The following is a 14,323-nucleotide window of genomic DNA, read 5'->3' on the forward strand; positions in this document are numbered from 1 at the left end:
AAAAGGGCTGAGAGAGAGACAAAGACTCTGAAGCAGGCTCCAGGCTTCGAGCTCTCAGCACAAAGCCCGACTAGGGACCCGAACTCGAGAACTGGGAGACAATGACCTGAGTAGAAGCCAAGAGTTGAGGTTTAGGGGAATGAGTCATCCACGTGTCCCCTTTTACCCTTTCTAAAATGAGAATCTTCCATGGGCACATCAGGGCCCATGGTTCAGAGCAATTCCCTCTGATTTTAATTGGGGATTCTGGATGAGTTCTTGTGACAGCACAATAAGTTGGGCCCTAGGAGCCTTGCAACATCCCTTCCAGATCTAAATTGACAACATGAGATGTAGGTCAGGGGAAGGTACCCAACAGAGGATATTTGTGTGTAGTTAGGGCCAAAGGGTGTGGGAAGGCAGTTGACCTCACGTCTGGGACAAGGGCAAATGACACGACACATTTCCTTCTCAGCCTTCTCCCATTCTCATCTGAAAGGAAACTTTCGTTGTCCTTAGAGCCATTCCCATTCCAATGCTATGTCCTAACTAGGACTTGGTTTGCGGCCCGGGTGAGCCAGTGAGGCTGTCAGTCACACAGTGAGCTCCCAGGCATGCATGGTGAGTTCTCACGCTGCTTCCGTGCCCACCAAGGGAAATTTTTTTCTGACAACACACAGGAAACATAGCCCTGCTCTCAGACAGCACTTACTGCTTGTCCTCAGATTCTGAAGAGCACACAATCCACGCATACGAGCTATGTTCCAGGACCTGGTCAGTGCAGACAGTGGCCCGTCTCCATCGAATGCATAACAGAAACGGTTGCAAACACTTGAGCGACAGCCTGGAGCATGGACCCACTACCCCTGAATCCCTGCTGCCTCTGTCTCCTGATGGGAACGGCAGGAAAAACAGCCAAGGCCAGAAGCTGTCCCTCTGTTGCAGAAGGACACAGGCAGACCCATTGCAGACTGGACTTTCCAGAGGTTTTCCCTTTAGAGTTTGAGTTTTTCTCTCGCCTCAGGTGTTCTTCCTCCTTACGCAGGACCTTGCCAGGAAATTGTCATTCTAGACACTTCATTCTAACCTGCGTCCCCGTCTCTTAAGTAATGAATCACTTTGGCCATTCGCATTTCCGCTTCCATGAATACCCTTTTTTCGGTATACAAAGACCCTTGTCTCTGGGTGCCATTCAGAGCCTGTGTCCCAGAGAAATATTCGGACATGTGGAACCTGGGTCCTCCTGTGGCCCTCCCATGTTTCTTTATCTACCAATTTCCCTGTTTTGACTTAGGAGCCATAGAGCTGTCACTCACTCAACTCGTGCCCAGGGATACATTTTCCCACCGGCCTGGGCACGTCGCAGGTGGGGCCCAGCAAAGCAGCTCAACCACTCCTTGAGACAGCACTTGCACTTACCCGTCTTGGATTTACCTTCCATCTGGGGCACAGATGGCCCGCAGGACCACAGGTATCATGATTGGGTGCAGGTCACGACCAATAGAGTTTACAAATGAGAAAGTCTCATATTCTGAGCATTCTAATCATGCTCACTTGCTGTCCATGTGCGGTCATTTTACTATCCAGTTTCCTATCCCCACATGTGCCTTGGCACATACACACTGGTGATGTTTTCAAGAAAAAGTAGACCCTAAGGAAGTGATGAGGGAGAAAGAAGCAAAGGGGTAGAGACAGCTCTGCCATGGGGCACCCGCATCCATTTGCTTGGCTGCATGCTCAATGGCCCAAACATGGGCAAGGAATGCCTGAAATGAGTAGGTGCCTGCTGGACCCATGGGCCATCCTTGGCGCAGCCTCCAGAAGAAAGGACGAGGGTGCTCTGGGGGCACCTCGAATTATGATGAGCTAAGTCCCCTTAGTTAGACAACAGCTACAGAACAAATGCTATCAGCGTTCTCCTGTAGAGTGTTGGGATTCTCCAGAGTTCCATCTAATCATAATGGGTCTACTGGCCTTGGCTCTCCCTCAACGACTTATATCTCCGTCACCACACCAGAGCCTCTCGCGTTTTCAAGCCTCTGGAAAAGGCAAGAACTAACGTAAAATGGGAAGTTGTTACACTCTCTGAATGATACTCAGGGCAAGATCTATTCGTTTTAAAACAGGGCAACCTGAATGATATGTGAACAGACGAGGCAACGCTGTGCTGTTACCAACCTCTGCATTTCTTGCAGGCATATTGCACGCTGGCCAACACTGCGACTCAGTACATCCTTCTTATAGGTGAATCCTGGCTTTCATCAACACAACCCACCATAACTATACATTTGCTGTGAGGGTACACATGTGAGAGGCCTTTAGTGCTCCAAACAGGGGCTGGGAGAAGTGAACTGGTAAGGAGGCAAACACCAGGTGCTGCCCCAATCGGCTCCACCCTAGGTGCCAGTCCCTGCCTTCTACCACAGTCCTTGCAAGGGCGGCTGTGGACCTAGTCCTTGCAGCCAGAACTCTCACTGTGGCTATTGTGGAGTATGCTGAAGGAGGACAGCAATGTACAGGCCAATGCCAAGGTTGCCACACCATGAGCACCGAATGGCTTTGCTGGACCACTGAGGTTGCTCGGGCACTGCCTTGACGCACAGGGCTGTTCATGCCTTGGCACCTGTCCCAGGAACCTCCTTGTGCTGGGGACCTGCACCCACCACCTATGCCCCCTGGGTCCCACTGGCCCCTCTGTGCCCCAGAAGGAAGGTAAACCCAAGACTGAGTCAGTGCAAGTACAGCCATTAGCAGGGGCTGGCTTGCCTTGCTTGGGGACCATGTCCAACACGAATAGGGTGGTGTGAAAATCAATCCCTGGGTGTGGGTTTCGTGAGTCACAGCTCCAATGGCTCCTAAATCTACACGGGGACATAGTTAGACATAGAGCCTTGGGAAGGGAGTGGCCATAACCAGGGCCTCATTTTTCAATATTTCAACAGGAATGGGGTCAATCTGGAAAGGGGCTGTGTAGCTTCGTGTTCCCTCCACACAGTAGGTGGCGAGGCCCCTTTCAATCCTCTGGACCAGAAAAATTGCCAATGTTCTAATCTGGGCTTTTCCAATGGCCTAGGCCCCTGAATGAGTGCATGGTTTTGACAGCAACTTGCCAGGGACCCTGTGACCTCACCTAGACACGGTCACAAAAATGGGACTTGGATACCCAGCTGAACACCAGGGACCAGCCTCTGAAAACATGGAAGATGGAATGCACCCAACGAGGAACTACTTTGAAACTAGAGCAAAGTGTTGAAAATAGATTCACGGAGGGCCAGAGGTCTTAAGTAGGAATCAGAAAGGGCTGTGGTGGTAATGCAGTGACTACAGCAAAAGGCTAGCAAGCTGGCTGTCTCAGGGATAAGCAACACCTGTGGGCTTTGGTGAAGGGGTCCTTTACTGGCTATACCCGGGAGCTCAGTGAACAAGTGGCCTGCCATCCTCCTTTAGAAAGAGAGGGAATTCCCTGGACCTGGGTCTGTTTCTTGCCCTTTCCTTCAGAGGACAGTGGCAGCAGTGATTCCGCTGTGACTTTTTTGGGCCCCAGGCTGATGATCAACTGGTTAGAACCTGGCCTGGCTCCAACATTTACTACAACGTCCCTTTGCGCACCATCCAGGGGCTTAGGCAGAGTGCACATGCATGAGCCATCTACTCAGCAGGAGGAAGGCACCTCTGGTAGCCAGGGGAGGGTGACCAGCTGGCTACCCATCCCTGCCATGACTCTAGCTGACTAAGCACCAAGCCCCCGGGGACAGACGGGCTACCGTCTGGGATACCAGACACTGATCGTGGTCAATTGGCTCAGGAACTCACTGACAACCCCACACCAATTTTTGGACCTGGACTGTGTACCTGACACAGACCCATGGATCCTGCAAAAATGTGGTTCAGAGTACATTTCTGAGGCTCTGGCTCAGAATGGCCCCCAGACAGATAATAGTTTGAACACAAGAGCAATACCATGCAAGTAGACACCCCGAGGACCAAAGCTTTTCATTACAGAAGTGAATGGGTAGGGTTAGAATTCAGGGCCTCCTGCTATCGCCTGGCAGGCTGACTGTGTGGGCAGGAAGAAACCCGTGAGGGTGTGGTGAAAGGAAACCTCCATTGGCTACACCTGAGCATGCAGTTCTGCAGGAGGTGTGTTTTCTTCCTTCAGAAAGAGAGGCAGAAAGGGATTTGCTGGTTTGTCCTGTCCTTCCCATCAGGAAACAGATGCAACATTGATGCAGAGGCAAGGGGTTCTGCTGCTAGATGTTTGGCACGTGTTTGGAACCTGGACCTGATGCAGTGGTCCTTGAAGGAGCCCATTCTGTGCTGCCCACGTCCAGAAGCTTAGTGTCCCTAGGGGAACCATCTGTGAGTCGAAATGAAGGGAGGTCCACCATTCACTGCCCTTACCCCCAGTTGGCCAAGCACCAAGCACTCAGGGAGAGACAAGAGGGACATCCTTTCTTACACTGGAAGTTACTGTTTGCTCTCCCATAGCACAGGACCAGAGCGAGAGCTTAGCGCCAACCTTTGGGCTCGGCTTGGGTGAAGGCAGTGAAAGTCCAGGCATCCCGCAATGTGTCCCAAGGCTTGGAAAATAACACATTGGTGGCAATGGCTCCAAGGGAGACCAAGGCTCTACATTACAGATGCTCTACCTGCACCAGAGCCAGGTTCCAAACACTTGAAGGTCCACAAGCAGACCTTCAATCACTGAAGGAATACTGTATAGTCCATCTCTACTTGATGGACAGGGCAGGAGGAAAGGCAATGTCCAGAAGAATTCCAGGCTTACCAACCTTCTAGAGAAACACTGCTTGCAGTTGGGGCATCAGGTTTAGTCAGGGGACATTTGTCTGGGTGCAACTCGTTGGAGTGTCTTACCTTTGAGGTTATGCTCGTCGCTTTATCCTTTGCTTTTTCCTTGTCTACTGGGTAAGAAAGATCGTTGGGCCTCTGTTTATCCACGTCCATTTCTGGTCTTTTCTCAAAGTACATTTCAGCTGGTAGGCATGTGGGGCCAGATTTTAGGATCAATTCTTTCTCATTTTAGGTGAGGGTTTGGGTCAAGTTCTCTGGACTCTGGGATACTTTGGGCTACGGGGCCTCTCATCTCGTGTCTTTGAGAACTATGCGGACATCAGGAAAAGTAGCGCAGTGGAGGGGCCCAGCACAGAATGTAGGCCTGTATGCGGGCCCAGAGGAGTTAGAAAACCAGTCTTACTTCTGCAACAAGGAAACTGTGAGCCATACGGCACTTTTTCAGTTGTATCCCGTTCTCATTTGAATTCCAGAAGGAGATTTCCTCTGGACTGGGCTTCCAAGTAAAAACAGGGGTTTTATTCCCCCTTCCCCACTGCAGAGGTGCTTCCTATTCTGAGGACAGCCAGCTTCACATAGATTCTACTAGTCACTCTATTCTTTGCTTGCTCTCGTTCTCGTAGTTCAGGAGGAACTTTGGCATTCCATGTGTCCATTCCCATTCTGTCACTGGTTTGCTTTCCTTTGTGAATCCTGATTTCAAACACTTTTCATTTTTGAGTGGGAATGAGAGAGAGAGAGAGACAGAGAGACAGAGAGAGAGAGAGAGAGAGAGCTAGCAGGTGTGGGGTAGGGACAGAAAGAGGGAGACACCCGACCTGAAGCAGGCTCCATGCTGTGAGCACAAAGCCTGATGCGGGGCATGGCCTCACAAGGATGAAATCATGACCTGAGCTGAAATCACGGCTCAGCCTCTTAACCGAATGAACCATCCATGTGCCCATCCCTTGTGGTTCATCTATTTATATCCTGGTTTCCACTAGGCACAATGGGCCTGTCAATAACTCCGTGGAAAACCAGGGATTGGTGGAAAGTTCCCATGTTGCTCCAATGCTGTCTGAAAGCATTCAGTATCTGCTAAACAGAAGGATCCACTGACCTCCCCTGTCCCCCCTACCCCCCTCTCCCGCACAGACACATATTGAAGACAAGTTGGCATGGGAATAGCAGAATTACAACACTGTCTTCTACAGATGCTCCCGTTCTGAAGAGGAGACAGTTCACCCATTTGAAGAACCCTTCACGCCCTGCAGAATGTGCAGGAAGAGCCCATGCAAGCACCAGTACAAAAGATGCACTTTCCAAACACTTGAGGGTCAGCCACAACCTACAAGCTCCTTACTGTATAGCATGACTGTCTCAGAGGAGAGGGCAAAAACGAAAAAAAAAAAGAAAAATCCAATGCCAGAAACTTTCCATCTCCTTTTTAAGGAAAAACGCAGCAGGTCTCCATTGTTGTAGCCCCCCACAGTGTTCTTACTGCTGAGACAACCATCTTGCCAGGAGAATCTGCTACTGGCTTCATTTTTTTTTTTTTTTTTTTTTGCTATATGCCATTCTCTTTGGGTCATAAATAACTTTGGTCTTCTGTGTATTCTCCCCCACCCTGGTGCTCTTGTCCAAGCTCAGTGGTCCCTGTTGTCCATTCAGGCACACTGTCCCAGAGCCATTTCCTCTACGTTTATCTAGGGATTCTGGCCCCGTTCTTGGCACTCTGCGATATGCTGGGCCACAGGATATGCTGAAAATTTGCCTTTCAGGAGGCAAAAGTGAAAATGCACTATTGGGGCCTCATCAAAATAACACGCTTCTGCACAGCGAAGGAAACAGTCCTCAATACTAAAGGGCGACCGAGAGAATGGGAGAAGCTGTGTGCCAACGACATATCAGATAAAGGGTTCGTATCCAAAATCTAGAAAGAACTTATCAAAGTCGACACCCCAAAAACAAACACTCCAGTGAAGAAATGAGCCAAAGACATGAAGAGACACTGCTCCAAAGAAAACTTGCAGATGGCCACCCGACACATGAAAAAAATGCTCAACATCACTCATCATCAGTGAATTACACGTCAAAACCACAAGGGGATACCACCTTATACCTGCCAGAAAGACCAACATTGACAACGGAGGCAACATCTGAGGTTGGCGAGGCTGTGGAGAAACAGGATCTCTTTGCACTGCTGGCGGGAATGGAAGCGGGGCAGCCACTCTGGAAATTACTCAAAAAATTAAAAATGGAACCTCCCTACGACCCAGCAATTGCACTACTAGGTATTTATCCAAGGGAGACAGGAAGGCTGTTTTGAAAGGGCACATGCGCCCCAACTTTTATAACAGCACTGTCCGCAACAGCCAAAGTATGGAAAGAGCCCAAATGTCCATCGATGGATGAATGGATAAAGAAGGTGTGGTCGATATATACAATGGAGTGTTGCTCAGGAGTCACAAAGAATGTCATCTTGCCTTTTGCAGCTACATTGATAGAACTGGAGGGTTTTATGGTACGCGAAAGTAGTCAGTCAGAGAAACACAACTATCAAGCGACTTCACTCATCTGAGGCCTTTAAGACACAGAACAGAGGAACATAAGAACGGAGGCACAAATAATCTCCAAAGAGGGAGGGGGCCAAAACATAAGAGACTCTTAAATATGGAGAACACACAGAGGGTCCCTGGAGGTGTTGTGGGAGGGGGTGTGGGCTAACAGGGTAAAAAGTGTTAAGGAATCTACTCTTTTAATTATTTTTTTTTATAAATTTTGTTTTTGACGTTTATTTATTTTTGAGACAGAGAGAGCCAGAGCATGAACAGGGGAGGGGCAGAGAGAGAGGGAGACACAGAATCTGAAGCAGGCTCCAGGCTCTGAGCTGTCAGCCCAGAGTCCGACGCGGGGCTCGAACTCATGGACCGTGAGATCGTGACCTGAGCCAAAGTCGGACACCCAACCGACCAAGCCACTCAGGCGCCCCGAGAAATCTACTCTTGAAATCATTGTTGCACTAGAGGCTAACTCATTTGGATGGAACTCAAAACGTAAAAGAAAAGAAAAGAAAAGAAAAGAAAAGAAAAGAAAAGTAAAGAAAAGAAAAGAAAAGAAAATAAATTGCCTTTCAGTACCCTGTTGGCAAAGATAAGCCCAGGGCGTTTCAAGGTGCCCAGCAGGAATGCATATGTGTACACAGGGTCAGAGGGATCAGGAGGGAGCTATCCTTCCTTCTGGGACAAGTGGCACATGGAGCTGGACAGTTGCTTCTCAACTTTATCTCATTCTCAGCTGAAAGGAAAGCCTTTGGCCGTGTGTGTAGCCATTCAACTTCCCTGGCTGTATTGATAATGACGTTTTGGGTCCCAGGCAAGGCCAAGGAGGCCATCCCCCACATAGGGAGTGCCCAGGCATTCCTAATGAGCTCTGACTCTTGTCTGGGCTAAACCAAGAGCAATCAGTTTCTGATATCCCCCAGGAAAGATTGCCTTCCTGGGAGTACTTGGTGTCTGGCTGGCTGAGAAAAGAAATGATGGTTAGCCAACGTGTCACCCTCCCTGCATGTTAAGGATGCTTTCACTCTGAAGACCACTTGGCTCCCCCGTGGGCACCAGTCGCGAGGACCTTGTTAGCACTGAAAGACACCATTCAAGAACTACTGCACCACAGGCCAGTTCAAAACACTTGAACACAACACCACGCCCCTGGTAACACTGCTGCCTCTCTCCTTTGATCAAAAGGAAAGGAGTGAACTTCCGAAGCTTTTCTTCTTTTTCCCGAGTAAGAATAAGGTATCTTGCCATGAAGACTCCTACTGCAAACAGTGGAGGTTTCCCTTTGCCCTTGCCCATAGGTGTTTCTTATTCCTGACACAGTCAGCTTGCCAGGAGATTGTAGGAGCCACTTCATCCACAGAATTATCCCATTTGCATCTCTCATAGGAACACTGTGTCTCTATGTACCTATTCCACCATTGTCCTCTCTTTGGTGTGTTTTTATTACATTTCAGACACAGGGAGACTCAGAGAGAAAGAGAGAGGAGAGGGAGACAGAGACAGATAGAGCAGTCAGTGAGGGGTAGAGTGGGACAGATGATCCCAAGGTGTCTCCCTGCTCACAGGAGAGAACTGATGTGGGGGAGGGCTTGCAAACCATAAGATCATGACTTTAGCAATGAAGCAATGTTGAACCAATGAGTCACAGAAGAGCCCCCGTTGCCCCATGTCTGTTAACAGTTTAACACATTCATTTCACTTTTGAGAGAGTGAGTGAGAGAAAGAGAGTGAGAGGGACATTGCAAGCAGAAAAGTGCTGAGAGAGAGACAAAGACTTTGAAGCAGGAGTATCGGAAGTTGGCGGCGTAGGAGGACGCTGGGCTCACCGCGTGTACTGCTGATCACTTAGATTCCACCTACACCTGCCTTAAGAACCCAGAAAACCGCCAGAGGATTAGCAGAACGGAGTCTCCGGAGCCAAGAGCAGACGAGAGGCCCACGGAAGAGGGTAGGAAGGGCGGCGAGACGGTGCGTGCTCCAAGAACTGGCGGGAGGGAACCGGGGCGGAGGGGCGGCTCGCCGGCCCAGCAGAGTCCCCGAGTCTGGCTGGGATAAGCGGAGGGGCCAGAAGGACTGTGTTCCGACAGCAAGCGCGACTTAGCGTCTGGGAGGTGATAAGTTAACAGCTCTGCACAGAAAGCGGGAAGGCTGGAGGACAAAGGGAGGGAGAGCTGCTGAGCCCCCGGACGGCAGAGCTCAGCTTGGCGGGGAACAAAGGCGCTCGCCAGCGCCATCTCCCCCACCCATCCCCCAGCCAGAATCCCAAAGGGAACCAGTTCTTGCCAGGGAACTTGCTCGCTCCTCCGTGCAAACACCCAACTCTGTGCTTCTGCCGAGCCAAACCTCCGCCAGCGGATCTGACTCCCTCCCACTGCCACAGGGCCCCTCCTGAAGTGGATCACCTAAGGAGAAGCGAGCTAAACCTGCCCCTCCTGCCCCCGTGCACCTTGCCTACCCACCCCAGCTAATACGCCAAATCCCCAGCACCACAAGCCTGGCAGTGTGCAAGTAGCCCAGACGGGCCACGCCACCCCACAGTGAATCCCGCCCCTAGGAGAGGGGAAGAGAAGGCACACACCAGTCTGACTGTGGCCCCAGCGGTGGGCTGGGGGCAGACATCAGGTCGGTCTGCGGCCCCGCCCACCAACTCCAGTTATACACCACAGCAAGGGGGAAGTGCCCTGCGGGTCCTCACCACTCCAGGGACTATCCAAAATGACCAAACGGAAGAATTCCCCTCAGAAGGATCTCCAGGAAATAACAGCAGCTAATGAACTGATCAAAAAGGATTTAAATAATATAACAGAAAGTGAATTTAGAATACTAGTCATAAAATTAATCGCTGGGCTTGAAAACAGTATACAGGACAGCAGAGAATCTCTTGCCACAGAGATCAAGGGACTAAGGAACAGTCACGAGGAGCTGAAAAACGCTTTAAACGAAATGCAAAACAAAATGGAAACCATGACGGCTTGGATTGAAGAGGCAGAGGAGAGAATAGGTGAACTAGAAGGTAATGTGATGGAGAAAGAGGAAGCTGAAAGAAAGAGAGATAAAAAAAATCCAGGAGTATCAGGGGAAATTTAGAGAACTAAGTGATACACTAAAAAGAAATAATATACGCATAATTGGTATCCCAGAGGAGGAAGAGAGAGGGAAAGGTGCTGAAGGGGTACTTGAAGAAATTATAGCTGAGAACTTCCCTGAACTGGGGAAGGAAAAAGGCATTGAAATCCAAGAGGCACAGAGAACTCCCTTCAGACGTAACTTGAATCGATCTTCTGCACGACATATCATAGTGAAACTGGCAAAATACAAGGATAAAGAGAAAATTCTGAAAGCAGCAAGGGATAAACGTGCCCTCACATATAAAGGGAGACCTATCAGACTCGTGACTGATCTCTCCTTTGAAACTTGGCAGGCCAGAAAGGCTTGGCACGATATCTTCAGTGTGCTAAACAGAAAAAATATGCAGCCGAGAATCCTTTATCCAGCAAGTCTGGCATTTAGAATAGAAGGAGAGATAAAGGTCTTCCCAAACAAAAACTGAAGGAATTTGTCACCACGAAACCAGCCCTACAAGAGATCCTAAGGGGGATCCTGTGAGACAAAGTACCAGAGACATCACTACAAGCATAAAACATACAGACATCACAATGACTCTAAACCCGTATCTTTCTAGAATAACACTGAATGTAAATGGATTAAATGCGCCAGCCAAAAGACATAGGGTATCAGAATGGATAAAAAAAACAAGACCCATCTATTTGCTGTCTACAAGAGACTCATTTTAGATCTGAGGACACCTTTAGATTGAGAGTGAGGGGATGGAGAACTATTTATCATGCTACTGGAAGCCACAAGAAAGCTGGAGTAGCCATACTTATATCAGACAAACTAGACTTTCAATTAAAGGCTGTAACAAGAGATGAAGAAGGGCATTATATAATAATTACAGGGTCTATCCATCAGGAAGAGCTAACAATTATAAGTGTCTATGCGCCAAATACCGGAGCCCCCAGATATATAACACAATTAATCAGAAACATAAGCAACCTTATTGATAAGAATGTGGTCATTGCAGGGGACTTTAACACCCCACTTACAGAAATGGATAGATCACCTAGACACACAGTCAATAAAGAAACAAGGGCCATGAATGATACATTCGATCAGATGGACTTGACAGATATATTTAGAACTCTGCATCCCAAAGCAACAGAATATACTTTCTTCTCGAGTGCACATGGAACATTCTCCAAGATAGATCATATACTGGGTCACAAAACAGCCCTTCATCAGTTTACAAGAATTAAAATTATGCCCTGCATACTTTCAGACCACAATGCTATGAAGCTTGAAATCAACCACAGGAAAAAGTCTGGAAAACCTCCAAAAGCATGGAGGTGAAAGAACACCCTACTAACGAAGGAGTGGGTCAACCAGGCAATTAGAGAAGAAAGTAAAAAATATATGGAAACAAACGAAAATGAAATTACAACAATCCAAACGCTTTGGGATGCAGCGAAGACAGTCCTGAGAGGAAAATACATTGCAATCCAAGCCTATCTCAAGAAACAGGAAAACTCCCAAATACAAAATCTAACAGCACACCGAAAGGAAACAGAAGCAGAACAGCAAAGGCAGCCTAAACCCAGCAGAAGAAGAGAAATCATAAATTTCAGAGCAGAAATAAACAATATAGAATCTAAAAAAACTGTAGAGCAGATCAACGAAACCAAGAGTCGGCTTTTTGAAAAAATAAACAAAATTGACAAACCTCTAGCCAGGCTTCTCAAAAAGAAAAGGGAGATGACCCAAATAGATAACATCATGAATGAAAATGGAATTATTACAACCAATCCCTCAGAGATACAAACAATTATCAGCGAATACTATGAAAAATTATATGCCAACAAATTGGACAACCTGGAAGAAATGGACAAATTCCTAAACACCCACACTCTTCCAAAACTCAATCAGGAGGAAATAGACAGCTTGAACAGACCCATAACCAGCGAAGAAATTGAACCGGTTATCACAAATCTTCCAACAAATAAGAGTCCAGGACCAGATGGCTTCCCAGGGGAGTTCTACCAGACGTTTAAAGCAGAGATAATACCTATCCTTCTCAAGCTATTCCAAGAAATAGAAAGGGAAGGAAAACTTCCAGACTCATTCTATGAAGCCAGTATTCCTTTGATTCCTAAACCAGACAGAGACCCAGTAAAAAAAGAGAACTACAGGCCACTATCTCTGATGAATATGGATGCAAAAATTCTCAATAAGATACTAGCAAATCGAATTCAACAGCATATAAAAAGAATTATTCACTATGATCAAGTGGGATTCATTCCTGGCATGCAGGGCTGGTTCAACATTCGCAAATCGATCAACGTGATACATTACATTAACAAAAAAAAAGAGAAGAACCATATGATCCTGTCAATCGATGCAGAAAAGGCCTTTGACAAAATCAACACCATTTCTTAATAAAAACCCGGGAGAAAGTCGGGATAGAAGGAACATACTTAAAGATCATAAAAGCCATTTATGAAAAGCCCACAGGTAACATCATCCTCAACGGGGAAAACCTGAGAGCTTTTCCCCTGAGATCAGGAACACGACAGGGATGCCCACTCTCACCGCTGTTGTTTAACATAGTGCTGGAAGTGCTAGCATCAGCAATCAGACAACAAAAGGAAATCAAAGGGATCCAAATTGGCAAAGATGAAGTCAAGCTTTCGCTTTTTGCAGATGACATGATATTATACATGGAAAATCCGATAGACTCCACCAAAAGTCTGCTAGAACTGATACATGAATTCAGCAAAGTTGCGGGATACAACATCAATGTACAGAAATCAGTTGCATTCTTATACACTAACAATGAAGCAACAGAAAGACAAATAAAGAAACTGATCCCATTCACAATTGCACCAAGAAGCATAAAATACCTAGGGATAAATCTAACCAAAGATGTAAAAGATCTGTATGCTGAAAACTATAGAAAGCTTATGCAGGTAATTGAAGAAGATAGAAAGAAATGGAAAGACATTCCCTGCTCATGGATTGGAAGAATAAATATTGTCAAAATGTCAATACTACCCAAAGCGATCTACACATTCAATGCAATCCCAATCAAAATTGCACCAGCATTCGTCTCGAAACTAGAACAAGCAATCCTAAAATTCATATGGAACCACAAAAGGCCCCGAAGAGCCAAAGTAATTTTGAAGAAGAAGACCAAAGCAGGAGGCATCACAATCCCAGACTTTAGCCTCTACTACAAAGCTGTAATCATCAAGACAGCATGGTATTGGCATAAACACAGACACATAGACCAATGGAATAGAATAGAAACCCCAGAACTAGACCCACAAACGTATGGCCAACTCATCTTTGACAAAGCAGGAAAGAACATCCAATGGAAAAAAGACAGTCTCTTTAACAAATGGTGCTGGGAGAACTGGACAGCAACATGCAGAAGGTTGAAACTAGACCACTTTCTCACACCATTCACAAAAATAAACTCAAAATGGATAAAGAACCTGAATGTGAGACAGGAAACCATCAAAACCTTAGAGGAGAAAGCAGGAAAAGACCTCTCTGACCTCAGCCGTAGCAAAGGCTTACTCGGCACATCCCCAAAGGCAAGGGAATTAAAAGCAAAAGTGAATTACTGGGACCTTATGAACATAAAAAGCTTCTGCACAGCAAAGGAAACAACCAACAAAACTACAAGGCAACCAAAGATTTGGGAGAAGATATTTGCAAATGACACATCGGACAGAGGGCTAGTATCCAAAATCTATAAAGAGCTCATCAAACTCCACACCCGAAAAACAAATAACCCAGTGAAGGAAAGGGCAGAAAACATGAATAGACACTTCTCTAAAGAAGACATCCGGATGGCCATCAGGCACATGCAAAGATGTTCAACGTCGCTCCTTATCAGGGAAATACAAATCAAAACCACACTCAGATACCAC

The sequence above is a fragment of the Neofelis nebulosa genome, chromosome 16 (genome assembly GCF_028018385.1).
Source record: "Neofelis nebulosa isolate mNeoNeb1 chromosome 16, mNeoNeb1.pri, whole genome shotgun sequence".
NCBI classification, from domain to species: Eukaryota; Metazoa; Chordata; class Mammalia; order Carnivora; family Felidae; genus Neofelis; species Neofelis nebulosa.